This window comes from Petaurus breviceps, unplaced genomic scaffold, assembly GCF_028583685.1.
Source record: "Petaurus breviceps papuanus isolate PSGF00001 unplaced genomic scaffold, PetGlider_PUasm1.0 181, whole genome shotgun sequence".
NCBI classification, from domain to species: domain Eukaryota; kingdom Metazoa; phylum Chordata; class Mammalia; order Diprotodontia; family Petauridae; genus Petaurus; species Petaurus breviceps.
In genome coordinates this window covers 11,540,313-11,549,105 of record NW_027185784.1, presented here as the reverse complement: position 1 = coordinate 11,549,105, position 8,793 = coordinate 11,540,313, and the positions used below count along the sequence as shown (strand labels likewise).

Below are 8,793 nucleotides of genomic sequence, written 5' to 3'. Positions count from 1 at the left end.
GAGAGAGAGAGAGAGAGAGAGAGAGAGAGAGAGAATAACAGTGATCAATGGAGCACATGTTCCACACAAGTTCCTGTCCCTCAATGTGCTGCCACAGTGACCTGGGGTTCTTGAAGGTTATGCCATTAATCTGAGTTATGACATGATCTTCTAAGCTGGAAAACTTAAGAATGGAGAGGTACATCACTCCTAGGTTGAGTAGTTTTGTTGTCTGTTAGAATGGAAGGACAAAAGAACATTCTTCTTGTCACAGAGAGGGAGGTTGGATGAGGCCTTCACCCATAGAGCTGAGCATATATTCTTTGTGTCCTTGAGGACAGACGCATGTGCTTTGGGCTATCATAGGACTTGCTTGACCACAGGCAGTTACTGGTTGATCCCTTAACCCCCTATAGTCCTAAGGACCAAGGAGAAAATAAACATTCCCCAATCTGCTTTTTCCCCCTAGGCTTTATTCATGGCAAGAGCAGTGATTCTGATAGTGATTCCATCCTGTGATATCACCCCCATGATTTTAATAACCTAACTTTTAACTTAAAATTTACATAAGGGACTTAATGTCTAAGGACTCAACTACCCTTTGCCCCAAAGCCTTCTGGTAGAAACATCCTTGGGAGAAAGTCCTCAGATAGTTGTAAGCCACTCCCCTGTTCTCAATTGTTGAACTTCTCTTTGAAGAACTTGACTCTGGGGTATTTGCCCATCCTAGGTCTTGTCCCTCCCACCTTCCCTAACAAAATTATTTGTTCTAGGAGTGCATTAGCCATAACTTCTGAACGTTCCCAGTATATTCATCAGTACAACTAATCTTTAATCTATTCATTTTTCCAGGTTCTCTCTTTTCCCTGTTTGCTTATTGTATTTTTATATAATTCACAATTTTGTATATAAGTCTCATTTTCCATTCTCTGTATATTGAAATATACACATATACATGTGTGCTGATGCTTATTAAACTAACAATTTTTTTAAAAGATGGAAAAAAGAAAAACCCAAGACAACACACTGTGTGGCTTTTTGATTTTTAATTTCATTTCCATCTCAGTTTTTATAGGGGTACCAAGGGTATTAACATAGTATTCATTTTTACTTTTCTTTTCTCAGTACTCCTTTTGGGATGCTTTAAAATTTGTTTCACATAGTTGTGGATATATTTTTGCTAGCAGCCTGACCGTTGTGACTAATTGATTCCAGATGTTTGTGTTTTGGTTCTTCTCTGCTTTTGTATGGCCTTTATGGACAATTAACTCTTTCAGCAATCCAGTGTGCAGCATGATCTTCTTCAGGAGAGCATGGCTATCACAGGGATGGATTGACTGGGGCTTTGGCTTAGGGTACTGAAACTTAGAAGGCTTTGGCAGGACAGGCACTGCTTCTGCAGGATACTGGTTAATGAACTTAGCACCTAGTTAGGAGGAATAATCAGTTAAAATGGGGAAGCTATCAGATGACTTTCTCCCTCCATGAGGAACGCCACCCAAAGTTAGCTCCTTGCTCTTCTGGTTTTCTGGGACCTGCCTATCCTTTGCCTATGGCCTTTCTACCAATGACCTTACAGCACAGCAGGGGATGGATGTGTCCAAGTTTCTCTACACACAGATCAGTATCATTTTCCCCTTCCCACCTGCCAACTGCATTTGTCTTTATTTATTTATTTTTTTTGCTTTTTTTTGGAAGGCAATTGGGGTTAAGCAACTTACCCAAGGTCACACGGCTAGTTTTTTTTGTGTTAAGTGTCTGAGACCGCATTTGAACTCAGGTCCTTCTGACTTCAGGGCCAGTACTCTCTACTCACTGCACCACCCAGCTGCCCTTACATTTGTCTTTAAAAGTTAATTTATATTATCTTCTGACAAAATCACGATGTGACTCCCCACTTCTTATAGAGATGGATGCCTCTGGAGTGAAATGTCAGACTTCATTACTATCTCTTGGGTTTTCTCAGTTGCTTTTATTACCAGGGGGATTGAAAAATGGCCTTTTGTGTTAAAAACAGAAGACATAAAAGAAAGAAAAAGGTTAATTTGAGGGCACCTTTCCTGTTGCTTACCCTGGGTGACAAAATTATTGGTTATGGTTTTGCAGGCAAGTTTAACAAAGAATCAATTAATTTAACTAACAAGTGTGTCTGGCTAATGCCTTGTACAGTATGGCTCCAAAGAACTAGTCTTTCCCTACTGATTAAAGGTCTTTTTTTTTTTTAATTTGAGAGAGGGACAACATGGATAGAGGGCTGGCCTTGCAGTCAGGAAGACTGCTCAAGCCTTGTCTCTGACACATGCTATCTGTGTCACTGAGGATGTCACTTAACATCTCCGTGCTTCCAAGAAACACTCTGAGAATATGTTATCTATGGGAACATTCATGTCTATTGATGTCCACAAAGTTCACAGTGAAATAAAGGAAATTAAAAACAAAACAAAAAGACCATAAGCTACATACAAGTTGATCTGCATAGCTTTGATGGAGTTTCCACACCAGGAGTTGCCCATGTTGACAGTCCTAGCTTCATCACCATATGAAAGTGAATTGTACTTCATCTATTATGAGATCAGCAATAGAAAGCTGGAGGACTACCATTGTGGAATATATATATTTTGTTGTTTTTGCTTTTTGGAGGGCAATTGGGGTTAAGTGACTTGCCCAAGGTCACATGGCTAGTTTTTTTGTGTTAAGTGTCTGAGGCTGGACTTGAACTCAGGTCCTCCTGACTCAAGGGCCAGTGCTTTATTCACTGTGTCACCTAGCCGCCCCTACCACTTATGGAATATTGGATATACTGTCGGACATAATTATTGCTGATTAGCTTTCCTTTACTAGCTTTCTTTAATAAAAGGGACGATTCTTTGGGGGTTGGAGTATATCAGGAAATGATATCAGTAAAATTTTTAAAATACATAAATGAAACATAAATATAACAAAAAATAAATGTTTTTTTTTTTTAAGATAAGCTGGGGAAGTAGGTAGAATCACTACCCTAAGGGAGAGAGGATGTATGAATGTTCCTTAGGTTTAGTATGCTACCATCATGTCAACTCTACCTGAGAGGGCTGAGAACTAGAAATGAACCTCTTTCCCTCATTCCCTCCTTTTCTTCAGATCAGGAACCAAAACATAGTGGAAGGTTCAGTAGAGGACAGATTTGGGAACAAAAACATCAAATTAGTCTGGGGCTTCAGTAGGGAAGAGTCCTGCTTGAGCCAGACTATAAAGTGTAATGAATGATTGTGGTCAAAAATGGTCACATAGTAAGAACAAGCCTAGATGCTCACTGGGACAAGAGGTAAGCAAATAAACAAACTGAAACATAGGTAGAACTAGCTTCTGCAACAGATTGTTTCAAGCAGACCAAGCCAGAGACAAAATGAGACCGGAGCAAGGACAGGCCTTCAACAGGCATCACTCCAGAAAGATAGTGATAGGGGTCTGCAAAGTGAGTAGAGGAAGGCCTAAAGGTTCAGTGAGCAGATCTATAGGATCACATAAGGGCCTACCATCCTTCTTACAGACAGGGTCCTTTATAGAGAGTTGAGGTGAGGAATAGGAAAGAGGGAAAGGGCATTGCTTTAGGTTGTGCCATCCAAATTAATCTGTATTTACCTGTATATCAGTCAACAAGCATTTATTAGAAGCTTACTGTGATAAGTACCAGAGATACAAAGAAAGGTGAAGAATATGATTTCCTGTCCATAAGAAGTTCATGTTCTAATGGAATTAGGGTTAGGGCAGTTCTAGTGGGGAAAAAATGTATAGACATTATGCTTTGCAGCATACTCTTCATTGTTAACATTTCTCTACTTTCTTAAGTCTCCTCATTCAACAAAATAATAAATCAAGTCTTGATCTGCAATGATTGCCAATTTCTGAGGTAAATGCTCAGTGGAAATGTAATGATTAACTCTCTGGCTCCAGCACCCCCTTGGGTTAGGCTTACAGAAGGAATTTTAGAGAAAGATTCCTGTACATCATTAACTTGTCAATTCTTTGCTTTTGTATTTTGTTTTTCTCTTACCCTTTTTGAGAAAACAAACAAATTGTGTTTCAGCTGCCCTAGGCAGAGAACAGTTTTGTTTTTATCTCAGCAAAGGTTAGGGGATCATGGTTCTGGCTCCCAGAGGCAGTCAGAGGTTCTGGAGTAGGTCTAGGGGGCTTATTAGAGAAAAGTGAAAATCTCCCACAAATCAGCCAGCTTTGATTCAACCAAGGCTAACTTTTCTCCAGCTCTTCCCAAGCTCTCAAAAGTGACTCCTGTTTTCTCTCCAGGACTTTGCTTCATCAGTTATACTCTTTTTTCTCATGAATCTTTGATCTCTTCTCTCCCAGGCTCCTTCCCAACTGCTACGAACTCAGAAACAGGAACCACCAAATCCTAGGATCCTTCTTCAGGGTCATCTAATTCACACCCCCCTCATTGTATATGCTCAGCTCTTACCAATCCTTAAAAATTAAAAACAAACTTCCATTTTTGCTGGCATCTCTTTCCTTCCTTGCATTGAAAAACTCCTTGAAAAAGTTGTCTATACCATTTCATTTCTTTCATTTCTTGAGTCACTTAATTCTTTAGAATTTGGCTTCCATTTCAACAATGACCCACAAATTACCCTCTCTAAGTCCCTTGACTTTTTCTTAAATTCATTGCTCTTCAATCAATTGATCAATGAATGTTTTTAGAACTCCTACTATGTGCTGGGCACTGTGCTAAACACTGGGGATACAAAAAAGAGGCAAAAGATAGACCCTGCCCTCAAGGAGCTTACAATTTACTGGGGGAGACAATACATAAACAAATATATACAAAGGAAGCTAAATTCAGGACAAATTGGAAATAATGAATAGAGGGGAGGCACTGGAGTAAGAGGGGTTAGGGAAAGCTTCCTATAGAAGGTGGGATTTTAGTTGGGATTTAAAAGAAACTGGGGAGAGGTCAGTAGTTGGAACAGAGGAGGGTGAGCATCCCAGGCATGGAGTCAGCCAGGAAAAATGCCCAGAGCTGAGAGATGGAGTGACTCCTTTGTGGAATAGCCAGGAGGCCACTGTCACTGGATGGAAGAGTGTTGGGGAGTGAGGTATATGAAGACTGGAAAGGAAGGAGGGGACGAGGTTATGAAGGGCTTTGAATGCCAGTATCCTTCTTGGTCTCTGCATCATTTAGCCCCGTGACCTGCCCTCTCCCTTCTTGTTATCCTTTGTTTTCTGTGATATCATATTCTGCTGATTCTTCTGCTGCTCTGATTTGTTCTTCTCTGTCTCCTTCATTGGCTCATTTTCCAACTCTCAATCTATGATCCTATAATAGCTAATATTCTCACTGAACTAACAAGTGAAGTCCTCACTTGAAAGGGAGAGGGAAAGGAGAGGTGAAAATCTTTAAGTGTCACGAGATTTTGAGAGGGAGGATGACTTAGTAGAAAGAATATTAGGTGTTGAGTCAGGAAGTTGTTAAGTTTTTTCATTTGTTTCTGACTCTTAGTGACCCTGTTTGGGGTTTTCTTAGCAAAGACACTGGAGTGGTTTGCCATTTCCTTCTCCAGCCCATTTTATAGATGAGGATATTGAGGCAAACAGGGTTAAATCACTTGCCCAGGGTCACAGCTAGTAAGTGTCTGAGGCTGGATTTGAACTTAGGCCTTCCTGACTCCAAGCCTGGTGCTCTATCCACTGCTGTAATGTAATTGCCAAGGAAAGGCAACTTCCCAAGGTTCAGAATACCAGCATAGGTGCTCTCCATTTTATTCAGTAACAAACCAAGAACAGAGAAGATCAAAACATGACATCATTCCAAATACAGCATTTACTAAATGTGATTCATCTCCAAGGACTACCCCACCCCAGGACCTTCCAATCATTCAATCAATTACAAAGTCTCTGTTCTAAATACTTCTCCACCCCTAGGCTATACCTTAATTAAGTCCACCACAAAGCCCCTCTTCTCAAATGGAGATTAGTTTCCAAACATAAGGTCAAAAGTTCCCCACCCCTGGATCACAATTGAATCTACCCCAGAGTTACATCAAGTTTAAACACAGCACTTAATACCCAAATGGAGGTCTTTTCTTCATCTTGACACAGAGGCAAGTTCTCAGCAACCTTAGTTCCTGGGGAGACAAGGCTTAGCAAGGCCATAAGATACATTGCCAATCCCTTCATGAATTTATCCTCTGTCTGTAGAACAGTCCTAGAACCCCTGAACACATTAGCAAAGCCCTCTCCCAGGATTTCTGTAAACATACAACAAGAAAATCCTTCTTCAGGGCTTCTGAGCCAACAGGACAGTCTCCAGACCCCTGCAACAACAGCACTGTCCTTCACCAGTGGACAGTATTCACTCTCTGTCTGCAGGACAGTCTCAGGGCTTCTTAGTGAACAGCCAGGTTCCAGGACTTCTTCAACAAAAGGACTGTCTTTCACCAGTGGAAAAATCTGGCAAAATAACATCAAAACAGACAGACAAAGTACCAGCAAAACAGCCATGTCTCCTCAGTCCTTGGCAGCTCAGGGGGCAGGTCTCAAAAGTCCAGGGCAATTCAAAGCGGCCACCAGCAATTCTCTTAGTCTCTCTTTCTCTCCACGAGGTGCTGTTTCCAAAAAGATCTTCCGCCTCTCTCACCTCTCTCGTCTCTCCAAATCTACGTCACCAGCTCCTCCCAGTTCAGGACTTTCTTTTCACATCAAAAAGTCCATCCTACAGGTGGTATTAACAAGCTCTGGGTTTTAACACAATCAATTTGAAAACCAAGCCAATACAGGGTAATCTTTAATTGCCATTACTATCACAACTGCATATTGTAACTACCCCAGCTCAGGAAGACCTGGGTTCAAATTCTGTCTCTGACACTATTTCTGTGACCTTTTAATCTCTCTGAACCTCAGTTTCTTTTTCTGTAAATTGAGGGGTTCGGTACTAAATGGATTCTGAGGTCTCTCCTAGATCCTATATTCGTCCTGATTCCAAGTCTAGTATTCTATTCATTGAAAATTCATACAAACCTGAAGGTAGATCCTTCCTACCTCTCCCAAAGAGAGTTAATGTTTCCTTCCCTAGAAACTGCTTCCTACTTGTTGAGGTGTTGGAAGCATCTGAGTTCTGCATCATTTTGCTGATATTGGGCACTGGGTAGGTATCATATATGCCCAGTGTCCACTGGAATGGGAAATGGAGAGTCATTTCAGCTGGTATAATTCAGATAGGTAGTATGAGGCAAGATGTGACCACAACGTACTCATCATTTCTCATTTCTCCAGTTGTGAATAGATGAATGGATGAATAAAGCATTTACATGAGCAAAGCACCATGCTAAGAAATGGGGTTACAAGAAGAAAAGTAAGACAGTCTCTGATCTCAAGGAGCTCACTTTCTAATGGAAGAGATAATACACATATATAGCAACCAAGTGGATGTTAAAGCCTCTTCTTTACTGCCGTTTCCACAGAGGGAATAGCAATCATATAAGTTTATCTTGGCTGAACCATTTAACGGTGCCAAGGACTTGGATGTTGAGAACATTCTTTTATTGGTCTTCAGTAGCAGTGACTGTAGTATCTGCAGAAGCAATTTTCAGAATGCATCTCTATCAATATTGCTTCCCAAGATGATGACGGAGGGTACTGGGTTGGAAGCATTGATATTCTCAAGGCTTTTGTGTTTAGGATCCTGGGCTGTCTCCATCAGCTGAAGATGGAGAATAAATAATGGTCAAGGTTGTGATAGTTTAACTTGCCCAACACATCCTGTTTCCTCTCTCTCCTTCAGGGTGAACTGCTGCTTCAGCTGGACTGGCTTGCCTGTCCTTTGTGTGACAGTTGGCAGGAACAACTGGCCCCTCCAAGATAGAAGTCACCTCCCCAGATGATGCCTGTGAAGACTGGGCTGGGAGCAAGGATGGTGGCTTTGGGTGTGGGGTGGTGGTACTACTGACCCCAGAGTTCATATGCCTATCTGTCTATTGGTGGTAGTTGGTCAGCACTTGTTGCTGGTAGTAATAAGGAAGATGGGTTCCTTTTTCATCAATGTTGGCTGTGAAGGCTGGACTAGAGTAAGTTTAGTAGTTTAGTGAGCACTGCTATTCCCTAGACTCTTAGGCTCAGAGTCCTGGGTTGAATTCACTGGGGTCTGAGGACAGATGTTGATCAAAATTTGACTCGCCTGGCACATGTTGTCTCCTCTCTCTCCCTCAGGGTGCCATATTGCTTCAGCTAGGTTGGCTTGCTTGCTCTATCTTTATCATGTTGTCTGCGTTGGATGGTGGGGTACTGTTTTTTTTTTTTTGCTTTTTGGAGGGCAATTGGGGTTAAGTGACTTGCCCAAGGTCACACAGCTAGTTTTTTGTGTTAAGTGTCTGAGGTCACATTTGAACTCAGGTCCTCCTGACTCCAGGGCCAGTGCTCTATTCACTGTGCCACCTAGCCACCCCAGTGGGGTATTATTGAGGGGAGGAAGTACATCTTGAATTGTGTAAGCCACAATCATAGACCAACAAACATCTATGAACAGCTCCTCTCATAAACCACTATGATGATGGCACAAGGAGATAATCATAGGGGCATAGATCCAGAGTTAGAAGGAACCTTAACCATTGAAGTCAATACCCTTGTTTTAAAGATGAGGAAACTGAGGCCCAGAGAGGTTGTTACCTGCCTAAAGTCACATATCTATATGTGCAGGAACCAGGGATTGAAACCCAAGTCTTGTAATTTAAAATCCAACAACCTAAGAAACCAGGGACTAAACACAGCAGGTGCTATAGCTGCACTATTCTTCCTCAGTAGGTCTATCCCCAACACACACCCTCTACT

General features: G+C 41.6%; 1 protein-coding gene across 1 annotated transcript in view; it reads right to left on the bottom strand.

The window, feature by feature from the left end:
- Nucleotides 1–8,793, bottom strand: part of CALU (calumenin) — a 229,850-nt gene that overhangs the window by 83,330 nt on the left and 137,727 nt on the right. The window lies entirely within an intron of this gene.